Below are 13,428 nucleotides of genomic sequence, written 5' to 3' on the forward strand. Positions count from 1 at the left end.
TAAGGCCTTACTTGGTTAGGTGTAAATAAAATAGGGAAGTTGTACTTTCTGGGAAGTATCAAATTTTTTTTGCTTGTTTCAATTTATACGTTCTACTTCCCGGAAAATTGAATGTTTAACTTCCCTTTGACTATTCCCTAGCAAAACCTAAGGAAGTAAAACTTCCTTAGCACTTTTGTTTATTTTCCTAATTTAACCTTAATTTTTTTTTCTTTTAAAATTCATATAAAAAATATTTTTATTTACTTCAAAAAATATATCTATATTATTTTATAATTATTTATAATAAAAATAAACATTTTTATTTAATATTTTATATTATGTAAAATTCAAATAAAAAAATATAATTTTTAAATTTTAATATTTAGAAACTCTCTCAAATAGTACTTGAATCGTAAAATAAGATTTAATAAGTAAAAATTAAATTATTTTTTGCTTAATTTAAAAACATATTTATTTATTTAATAATATAAAAATTATTAAAGGACATTTTTGTCTTTTAATTAAAAATCAATTTCGTACTTCCCGGAAAGTAAAAATCAAAATAAGCAATATTTATCAACTTCCTGGGAAGTTAACTTCTCAGTAATTATACTTCCCGGGAAGTTAACTTCCCAGGAATTACTATAAAACGAACCAAGCGAGGCCTAATTTGTCTCATTGTTAAACTATAAATTATAACCGATCACTGTAATTGAGAAATTTTAAATAAGCCCAAGTACGTCTTCAACTTATCAATGCTCAACAACATTGTTAGATATAGCAAGAGGAAATTTGGTGGTGTTGAGTGATATAACTGCTTGATTTAGTTGAATGTTAAACATAGGAGAGCTAATAGTATAAATAAATCATATTACAAATAAAATTAAACAATTATAATATGTAATAATTGTAAATACATACCAATAAGATGTAGTTCAAACGGTATAAACGTTAGGCAGCAAACTGTTAGGTTGTGGGTTCGATTCCTTCCACAAGCGCTTCGCCTCCCCAATTATAAAAAAAATTGTATATACATATATAATTACAGATAAATTAGAGAAATTATGAATAAAATATATTAAAAGCTATAAAAAGTAAATCTCCATTGTTCAAAAACTTAGGCCATCTCCAACCCATTTTATAATTGGAACTCTATTTTTTAGAGATAGAGTAAGTTTTTCTCCAACCACAAACTTTATCTCTATCTCTAAGTAAATTTTTCTCCAAACACAAACTCTATCTCTAATTCTAAAACAATATTTCAAAACTACACTATTCTATTACTTTAACAATTTAACTCAAATTAAAACTTTTTTTACATATTCAACCTAAAAATAAAAGCATATTATTTATTAAGAATAAAATAATAAATTTTAATAAATATTTTATCATATAATAATATATATTTTACTAAATAAAATTGAATAAAATATTAAACTTTGTAATATGTAAATTAAAAATTATATTTAAATAAACACACATACTAAAAATTACATAAAAATAATACAAAAATAATACAAAATTAACATAAAAAAATAAAAAAAATACAGTAGTAATTAAAATAAAAATATAATTATCTGCTAATTCTCGGAATTAGCAAACGCTCCCATAAATGATCAATTAAATCATTACGGAGTGCAATGTGGCCATTTTTATTCTTGATTTTTTATGAAGATCGAATCTTAATGCGTGACTTGAACACTATTAATGATCCTAATATTCGTGCTCATATTGAAAGTGAACAAGCACGAATTTTAGAAAAAAGAGCCCACATTCTCGACAATAATTTTTCGTTCCCCATTCTTCGAGTGAATATTGTGCTAATGTTACCGGAAGTGGAAGTGGTTCACACGAAAATTAAATTATTATTGTTGTTGTTATTTTTTAATAATATTATTAATATTATTATTGTTGTTGGTGTTATTTTTATAATTAGTTACATTATTTATTAAAATATTTTTTTTGTTAATTTTTATATTATTAATTTATAATATATGCGGTTTTTAATATTTATAATTTTATTAGACGTTATATAAAAAACAGAATAATAAAGATATAAGTTTTTAATACTTGAATATATTAGGACATAATTGTATAAATTAAAGTTATTGGGTTAAATTAGTAATTTGTAAACTTAAAAAAATACAAAATAACCCTTATAGAGTTTTGAATAGTGAAACTCTACATGTAGAGTTTACTATTCAAAAACTCTAAAAAAATGGAGTTTTTAAAGTTGGGTTGGAGTTTATTAACTCCAAATGGTGGGATCCAACTCATTTTTAGAGTTGGGTTGGAGATGCCCTTATATAAGCTAAAACATAAGATTCCGATGAAGAGAATATAAAACAAAGTTAATAAAGCAATATATGATCGGAATTTCGATACAAATAAAATAATTCATACTAAAATAAGCAAAATCAGAATTATAACATTTAAACAATTAACATTGTATCAAAACTGATTGGTGAAGAAAGACCAGAATAACGTTTTATAAAAACAAACTTACCGTGTTCTGCATTTTAAAACTCATTTAATTTCTGAGATAAAGTTAACAATGGATGAGAACCAAGCGGTGCTCACTCCTTTGATTACCTTTTCAGTTTCTTTTGACGGTGGATGCGGTGATATCTGGCTTTCAACCGGATCATCACCGTTTTCATCTGCTGGTATTATTATTATTTTGCTTTTTTTAATAAAATATTCCGATATATTGTTTTTGTTTGTTTTGGTGTGTTTTGATGAAGTTTTGTTGTCTATCAAACAATAATCTTGCTGTGTTGATATTTTCTCGAATTCGGTCAAAATTTTATCGTTTTGGGCAATCACATGTCTCGATTCTTGGTGAATCCTTTTTATACAGTTTTCTTGATCTAATTAAATTTCTTGTTATGGTTTAAGTTTGTTTGTTGCAGATTTACATTGGTTTCAACAGTTTTTATGATGATTCAAATTTATCGTATGCGAATTTTTAAAAGATTAAACTTGTATTCAACTCCAGTGCAATTATTTAATTCACTTTTCTATAGCATAGACCATTTTTTTCTTTGTCAGATTCACAATTTTACCCTGAATTTTACAGCGTTAATGCTTTTGTTTTCAAATGCAAAGATTCCTATATTGATTTTTAAAAAAAATGGACAGCTCCATCACTAAAGTTGTTGGATTCCTTTGTCTAAAAGACAAAAACATAGTGATGAACTTTTTAGGAATTAAAATATCCGTTCATAATAAGTGATGAACGTGAATTTAACGTTAGGCTTTGTCTGTTGCTAGGATAGATTTTATAATTGATTAAAAATTATAATTCATCGGTAATTGATATTTTCTGGTAGTAGTGGGACTTGATGCCTTGAAGCAATAATAGTGGATGATACTCCATTAGGATACTGTACAAATCATAAATGGATGAGAAATAATGAATAGTTTATATGATAGAATTCATGAGTAGTTGAGAGATCATAAAACAAATCATGAATGATTGAGATATATCCTAATAGAACAGGAGATGCAAGCACTTCTCTCTCTCTCTAAAAATTTTTTCTCCCTTCTCTTTAAAAAGTATTTTTCTTCATCTTCAACCTCTTAAGGATGGAGAAGATGATTTTTCCGGATATTACTACTTTTATGGTCTTAATCTTTGATTCAATAAATCTTAACTAAAAAGTTTATAGGGTAATTTATATAACTGTACAAAAAAAGGAAATTATTCACAAGCGTGCTTTTTTTTCTTCAATCTTCATATTCGTACATTTTTTCTAAAAAGTTTACATCTAACACGTGAAAAAAAGATTGACTTTTTTTTAATAAAAGACTGACGCGCATCAGGCCTGACGCGCGTTAGTGCAGGGCTGACCCATGCTTGCACATGCATCAGTTGAACTGATGCACTTTTATTATTATTTTTTATTTAAAAACTAATAAATTGTGGAAAATACAGTGCTCTTTTATTATTATTTTTATTATGCATCTTTTTAAATATAAATAATCTAGTTTTTAAAATTATATAAATAATTTATTTATGTTACATATAATTTTAAAAAATACTAAAATTAATTTTAAATTTAAATTTAATTTTAAAAATAAATATATTACATTTTTTTATTAAATTTTAAAAATATAAAAATACACAAATGATACAATTCTAAAAAATATAATTTATGAGTTATTTATGTTATATAATTTTTAAAAATACTAAAATTAATTTTAATATAAATTGCAATTTTATAAATATAAATATATTAATTTTTTAATTAAATTTTAAAAAATATAAAAATTCTCAAATGATAAAGTTCTAAAAAATATAATTTATGAGTTATAAGATACATTGTTTATACATACCGAATACGGGTCTGATGTATAAATAATATATTTATTATATATAAATTTTATATCGTAAATATATATATTATTAAAAAAAGTGGCCAATGTGGGCCTAACTTGGATGACTAAGGAACCTCTAAGTGCATCAAAAGGTTGTGGGTTCGAACCACGCCTCGGTAATTAACAAACTAACAATTGAGACTCTAAAGAGCCGATTACCATCTTTCACAAAAAAAATTAAAAAAGTGTAAATATCATATATAAATAATATGGTAAAAAATATATATCATGTATAAATTATGTGTCAACGATATATCTACTTAATGTATTTACCATGCATAAATTATATGTAAGCGATATATTTACTAAATATATTTGAAAAGTATATCTATCGTGTATAAATTTAGTAAAAACAATGTATCTATCATGTATAAATAATATATCAGAGATGTATTAAATATGTGTAATATATATAAAAAATTCCCACACGTCTCGGAAATGTGTCATATATATGTATCGAAAATGTATTGTATATGTATCAGAGATATATCAGATATATATCGGAGATGTAAATAAAGAAAAAGTTTTGAACGGTCGAATATGTATAAAATATATATTGACAATGTATCAAATATGTATTAGAGATGTATCATATATACATCTGAGATGTATCAGAGATGTATTACATATTTATCGAAAATGTATCAGATATAATCGTAGATGTATAAATAAAATTCTCTCCCCCTCTTATTTTATTTTTCATATTTCAGTTTTCACTCATATTAAAAAAAATTAAATATTAATATATTCTTTCTCTCATACCTTTCATTATAGTTTTTGGTTATTTAATTATAATTTAAAAATTGAGAAGGATAAATGTACTCAATGCACTAAATATAACATTTAATGTATTGAAAATCATTTTTTATACTCCTTTTGTGCCAGAAAAATAAGTCAAATTGCTATTTTAAACGTCCCAAAATATAGGTCAAATATTCATTTTATTAGTTTAGTAGAGATCTCAACTTTACCGTTCATCAATTCAATCATTCAAATTATATTTTTTTAATCATTATTAATAATCACTTTATCCAATATAAATATTAATAACAAATTTAGTTTCTCAAAATATATTTATAATCTCAATAAGTAATTGGTGTTTTCAAAACATAAAATTATGACTATTTAAACTGTCTAAATAATTAATCTAAAGATATTTAAAAAATTAATTAACACTAACTAATTTAACTTTCATTTCTTAATTTCTATAAAAATGCAATTTGCCCTATGTTTGTGGGACGAAAAAAGTATGATAAAAAAAGGTTTAAATCTTGCATAGCAAATATAAAATAGTCAAATACACTATTATTTACACATTAATTAATAAATTCTATCTATTAATATTTTTATAATTTAAATATAATAATTAATTTTTTTATACAACTTAAATAATTATTAAATAAATTATACTATATAATAAAATTAAAGAATTCATGGCAGTACACCTGATACCAAAGAATTAATAAATAAATGAATAAAAATGGACCAGCTGCACTTGTTTTGTTGCCAGTGCACCTGAGACTGTTTTGAATGACCCGCGCCTCACGCGCGAGTCTTTCATTGAAGCAGACGCACGCGTCACAAGGTCTGACGCGTGCGTCAGATTACTGACACGCTGACGTCATGATGACGTCAGCACGTAAAAAAAGTAAAGATCTATAAATAAAAGGCACTGCATGAAAAGATTTTTAAAAAAAAGTAACGCATGAAATAACGGGACCTTTTTGATATGATTTTGTAATTAAACAAAGTTTATATTTTGATGTTGTCTTTTTTCTTCCAAATTGAATAAAATTTATAAGGTCTTTTGCTCCTTTTATGGTTTGATTTTTTAGATTTATCAAAGACTCCTTCGCGTTTGTTCGAACTTTAGATTCAAATTCTTGTAGATTTAAAAAAATCAGGAGGTTTATAGATCTAAGTTTTTAGATCTATTTGAAGATGATGATTGAAAACTATTAGACTTCAACGGATCGAGCGGATCGTTCGTCAATCGGAAGTAGGAAATCGAAGCTCCCCGTCCAACGGAACTTTGTTCATCGTTGTGTTAAGTTATCGGGATTCATGACTGTATTTTTTTTTTCGAATTAATCTTTTGCTTGTATTTTAATTTGTTGTCTTTTATTTGATTGTTCAAATATTCAAAGACCATAAAGATGATTTTTATTATATAATTTTCATCTTGTTTATTTTAATCTTCATAAATAGATCTAACTTTGTTTTTTTTTTTTTGGGGGGGGGGGGAATGATTGAGAGATGACAAATAGCTTATAGCGTGTTATTTTGGCAAAATTCATTTTAAAGTCTCTTTATTTTATATTTGGCTTAATGCCTTAAAAAATCCCGACCTTTCATCTCCTTTTCAATCCTACCCCGACGTTGAAAATTTGTCAATTTTACCCCATTTTGTATTTTTTTCATTTCAATTGTACCCTCAAATATAAAATTGACCTTTATTTATTTAACAAAAATTCAAAATAATTTTTTAAAAATGGTCAATTTAAAATAAAAAGTTAATCTAATGAAAAAAGGATAAATTTAGAGAATTTGTACCAAATAAAAAAAAGTCAATTTTATGCTTTAGGGTACAATTGCAATGAAAAAATACAAAATACGGTAAAATTGACTGATTTGCAACGTCAGGGTAAGATTGAAAAGGGGATGAAAGGTCAAGGTTTTTTAAGGCATTAAGCCTTTATTTATTTATTTTTTTAAAATTTTTTATTTCGATCACCCTTTTACTATGTGATAAAAAAGATCTTATGATAAATGGATTTTGAAAAGTGTTGCTCACTTTTAATGATGCAAAATTAAAATAATTAGCAAACTTCATCGTAACGTCCTTCTATTTTACGTGCTTATTTACTTTGTCCATTTATTTTACATGTTTTGTTTACTTTCTCTCAGGATATGAGAAGAGAAGGTACTCAATATCAACTTTCTTAATCTTAATATGTTTTGCGTCATAACTTTTATATATTATTTGGTTTGGTGCACGTTTTTGATTGATCATAGTCAAAATTATAAATGGTTTTGAGATGGCCTGAATAACTTCTTGAATCAACTTATCAAAAGAGAGATAGGTTAGAATGACTCGGACCAGTGTTGGTTCGAATACACTCTGATGCATAAGTCAGTATTCATGTATAATCTGATATGAATTGTTCAAATGTATGTCAAAATTAGGGTTTATACCTGACTTGAGCCTTGTATTTATATTTGTCAAGAATCCTCTTCTTTCTTAGGTATTCTTGTTTGAGATAAGGTAAGTTTGACACTTGATTCTCATAATCTTGCGGATTATATCGATCGCTCAACTTATGGAATCCTATGTCATGGGGGCGATAGTCAACTGATTTGATGTCAATCCCTACAAATCTGGGATTCTCATTTGCCCATTATATCTTTTGTATGAGTTTGGGTCTGGGACGTCATGTGTTCTGTTGCCTATTGGTTATCTATCTCTAAGATTTGCGTTTGGTCCTGGTATATTGCGACTACGCTTATTTCGAGTCCGGTAGCCATCATTACACCAACGTGTTTTTTACAAGCATTTTTGTTTGTTTTCTTGTTGGAGAGTCAGACGTATGTGGGCTGGGCTTGTCTTGGTGACTTTTCATATTTATTCTTTTTGAATATTTAATTTGTCTCTCTTTTTCCTATCTTGACGCCACGTTTCACGCCAGCAACCGTTGATGGTTTTTCTAGAATCTTCTTTAAATGTGTTTTGTCTTCTCACTTTCTTCTCATTCCGTCTTCCTATGTTTGTTTGATTCTTTTTTTTTGCGTTTCCTTCCTTGCATCGCATATCTCTGAATTTCCAAGTAATATTTTCTTCTTCTTTTCTTTTGATTTTGTTTTACTGTAGCCATGACTCGTACCAGATCATTTGTCGTTGCTACTCCTTCTTTGGCACCACCGTGGATTATCAAAATTCTTTAAGTTCTTTTCCTACGAATGTTGATGCTGAGTCTTCGGTTGACTTTAAGGATGAGTATGGTATTCCGTCTGAAAACACCTTTGACTGTGTGTAATCTTAGGGTTGTGGCAAATGCCAAGTTGAGTGAGGGAAAAATTGTGGTTTATCGCGAACAACTCCGATGTGGTTTACGTTTTCCATTAGACCCTCTAATTCAAAAAAAATTATCGACTTTTAAGATTCCCCCTTGCCCAAATTTATTCTAACGTTTTTCGTGTGCTCTGCTCTTTTGTTGAATTGGTTCATAGTCGAGGGTTGTCCCCTTCTCTAAGTCTGATGTGCAAGCTTTATATGTTTCTCGTAGGAATGATGAGTTTTATCATTATTTGACTGCACATAGAGGTAAAAAGGTGATTGGTGTAGTCCCAAAGGTCACTAAGAGGTGGCAACGATCTTTTTTTATTGTAAGTCGTGAATCTGCCTTTTCTAGGTTTCCTTCCTAATGGGTTGATAAAGTTGTTGAGTTTACTCTTCCCCTTTCTAGTCCTGTAGATCTTGATGTTTTGGATGACATTTTCAGGGAGACAAGGGTTTTCATATATGATTATTATGATTTAGTGGATAGTTATTTGTTTCGAAATCCCCTGATGTCCTTCAGCCTACTCGTGTCCCGCCTGAGACCACTCTTGAGAGTGATAGTTCGAGTACTCGGTCCTGTCATTCTTCTCCACCTCCTTCTTTTGTAGACTTGATGACTACTAGTAATGGTATGGTCCTCTTTTGTTTGTTTAGTTGTGGTCATTTGTTCATTTTCTCTTACCTTGTATATTTGTTGTTGCAACTATGGGTGATGATGATTTTCTTGATGGGCTAGCTCTCCCTTCTGATGATGCGGACAATCCTGGGATCATAGGGTCTACTCCAGCTATTTCTACATCTCTGTCCCAAGTTGATGTGAAGATTGAGAAAAAGAATGAGAACTTGCCTCCTACAACATTGGGGTACAAAACGGATATTAAACACTCCAAATCACTGAACTTACTTGTTATTACAGAAAGGGTACTAAACTTCATTTTATTATAAAAAAAATCATTAAATTGTACATTTTGTTACAACGAGATATCACTCATATAAAACGCACTGTTTCGACACTAAAACGCACAGTTTTTGCTTATGTGGCAAGCCGGAATTACAAATAGGAATTGCGGTGGCAGAAGCTTTGAATTTCAGACTGACTCATAACTTTTGCCCCCATTGTCAGGACAATGAATCAATTCATCACTTGTTTTTTGGCTGTCATTTTGCGCAAAGAGTGTGGTTTCAGTCAGAGCTGCCCATCATCTCAAATACCATCCCCCATGAGCCACTTGAAGTACTTTGGAAAAACATCATCAAAAGCCTCTCTTCGCTGCCAAACTCCCACAAGCTTTACTGCTTATTTGTCTTCACCCTCTGGTCTCTTTGGAAAGCAAGGAATACCAAACTCTTTCAAGCAATTCCTTGGACTATCGAAGAGACCTCTTGCATGCAGTCAAATCCAGGAAAGAATTTGAAGATGCTCAGGCTGTGGATCTAGTCAAGGTAAAGAATACATAACAAAAAAGAACTGCTAGAGGCACAAGAGACAACTGGAAGCGACTGCCGGGTCGAGACTCCATTCTAATCTCTTATGATGGTGGAGTTAATAGGAATCTCAAGGCAGGTTCGGTGGCCGGAGTAGCAAAGAATTCTCAGGGCATCTTTTTGGGTAAATTTTAAAGGGAGATACCATTCAGGTCTCCAATTCAGTCAATACAGGTGTTTGTCTGCTGGCTCCTTTTTGGGGCCTCTATCAGAACATATGGCTTAATTTAAACTCCTTTGATCATCACCAAGTCTGTTGGGTTAAACGGCACAATGATAAAAAAAGCGCACAAACTAGTTCAGCTGGAGAAAGCAAAGTTTCATAAAGATAGCATTCTAAACATGGTTGTCAGAACCGAACTAGACCGGCCTATTCGATCGGAAAACCCGGCAACCGGTCACAGCACTGACTCGGAATAAATCAATAACCAGATTATTAAACATCCATTTTTTCTAACCTAACCGGCCGAATAACTGTTAAAATTGAACTAACCGGTTTAATCGGCTCCGTGTTGGTCAGATAACCAAACAATGTATACAATCCTTATTAAAAGGATTAGAAATAACTGGTATGGGAATCGAACTCACACCCGCCAGATTCCTCAATGCCTTTCAACCATTGAGCTGATTGACACTTTAGGTACAACATTCTTATTTATTTAATCTATAGAAGTAACTGATTGTAATAGTATTTTTTTTAACAAGTATAAAATTGAATTGGACAAAGAAAATTCTGATTTTTTTTACACACATTTTTATTTAATTTATTTTTATAATATTAAATTAGACCTTAAATTTTATTTCTCAATAATATGTTTCTAATTCTATTTAGAGATTATTTGAAATTTTGCACTTGATATTTTTGATTAAATTTTTTCAATTTATTATTTTTATAATATATCATAATTTGCAATATATAATTTTATTTTTTTGTATTTTTTACTATATAATATATTTACTTCTCATAAAATTACATCAATAATTATTCAATATATTAGTATTTTTGACTTCTGATTTAACTCCGGTTCAACCTCGGTTGAATCTTTAACCCTTCACCCTCAATTTTTACCGGTTCAGTGGCCGGGTTGGTTTTAACAATATTGGTTCTAAACACCTCATTTAATTAACTCCGTGCGATGTAAGCTACATTTGGAGGGAAAAAAAAAGTATCCCTATATACTCATGAACTTATTATAATTGTGAATAAGCTATATGAAAAAGAGTACTCGGACAGCTGAGAAGAAATAGATTCAATCGCAACCTGGAGTGAAAGTGAAAAACAATACTTGCAACTTTCATAAAATTATTTATTAACTTGATTATTCTATTAGGTAATAAATCTTTAATAGCAAATGATTAAAATGGCATCATGATTTCAAAATTCTTTACTTTTTCAAATTTATAACAATAGCTTATTCTAATAATTTAATTATACTTAATTTTGGTTAAAAATAATAGAATTTTATAAAAAAATGATATTTTTTTATTGACATAGATTTAACTTTATTATAATTTTATTACTAATAATTTAATTTTATATCCTAAATTGCTTATTTAAACATTAGAATAAACTAATTAAATTGTATCATCATCCAAAATTATGGGTAGTTAATTTATGTACCAGTTAGAAGATGGGATTCAATGGTGGTAAAAATAGAAGTTCAACTAGTTTGATATAAATTTTTTTTTTTTTTACCAAAAGCTAATATTCATTAATAGAATAATCAAATGTACAAAAATAAGTGACTCATCAACAAATCTGAGTGAGCCAGTCTAAATGTAAATGATGATACCGCATAAAGCAGTCATCCAAAAGGGCTTTTTCGACCACCAGTGGGCCACCCAAATATGTTAACAATGTAAATAAAATTATTGTTACAAACAATTCTGTCATCACTAGGAGAATGATTTTCTGCATTGTGAAATGATGATAGTCTTGTGAGTAACAACTCTTCCATCATCGCTAACGCCATAGTACAATAATCACATTTAAAAGAACGCCAAATTTTAGCCATTTAATATATATGCTGCCATCACATGTGTATATTTTCTATTGTTACTTTATTAATTTTAACAAAATATATTTATTTTATCCATTACTCACCATTAGATGAAATAAATTCATCTAATGGTAAAAATAGATAAAATAATTTAACAATAAAGTAACTATAAAAAATTTATTATAGCCAAATTAATAAATAAAAATTTATATTAGAAAAACATAATAACTACTTTTAGCGGTTAACATAATTATACTACAAAATAATAATAATAGATGTACTATTTTTTTTGAGAAGATAATAATAGATGTACTAATTTGCATAGAATTTACAAGACAATTAATATTGGCACATATTACTTAGTCCTATCTTATTATCTCAATAATTTACGTTCAACTATTTAATAACACATTCCATTATTACAAACGGATCATTATCTCTATTAATAAGACATCAACCAACATTTCCACTGTTATAATTAATAAAGATATTGATTTTTATTTAAACATCTTAACAATATTAAAAATGCCATTTGAGAAAGATAATTTAAATTATCCATACCGATTAAACATGGTAATCTATATATTGTAAGACAAAAATACTCGAACTAGTTATTTTAATTAAAGTTCAAATTTATTATCATTAGTTCGAAAGTTTTAGCATCTATAAAGAAATATAAAATATAATACTTAAATATATCATATTGATAAGAAACGCCAAAATTTGTGAGTTAAGATCACGCCAAAATTTGTGATACAAGATCACGCCAAAATTTGTGATATAAAATCACGCCAACAGTTGTGATATAACATCACGCCAATAATTGTGATATATAATCACGCCAAATTCTAGATAACACAAATACGAAAACGAAAATATTAAAATATATTATTTAGATATACTCGAAAATAAAGTTCATAATTAATAATAAATTATTTTACAAGTTTTATAAATATAATTAAAATTTTATAAATGATATAAAAATATTATATATTTCAACAAAAATAGAATATGAAAAACACAATTTTATCAAAGTGTCCGTGCTTCCTAGGCCAAAATCGTGATATTAAGTCACGCCAAAATAGTAATATTTAAACTTTGTAAGATAACTACTATTTTGCAAAACGAGAATTATAAAAATAAAAATGAAGTCCTGATTTCTAAATATGTTGCTATTATCTTAACAATTACAAAATTTTGTTAAATTAAATAACTAATAATAATTCAATTTATGGTTTAGAGAAACAATAATGATACAAACAATACTTGACAAAGTAAATCAAATTCTCTAGAGAACCAAAAAGTGTTTGGAAATATTGAAATAATTTTATTTTGAAAAAACGGTTTTCACATATTTAGATTACAAACCAACACTTTTTACAAAGAAAGGAATACAAATTTCAGAATGACTTAGTTGATTTATGTATTTAAATTAAGATATAATTTAGAAAAAGCGAAAAAGGAAGAGGCCATGATTGACGATATTCAACAGGACAATTCAATAAATTATGAATATTGTAGGAT

The sequence above is a fragment of the Mercurialis annua genome, linkage group LG1-X, assembly GCF_937616625.2.
Source record: "Mercurialis annua linkage group LG1-X, ddMerAnnu1.2, whole genome shotgun sequence".
NCBI classification, from domain to species: Eukaryota; Viridiplantae; Streptophyta; class Magnoliopsida; order Malpighiales; family Euphorbiaceae; genus Mercurialis; species Mercurialis annua.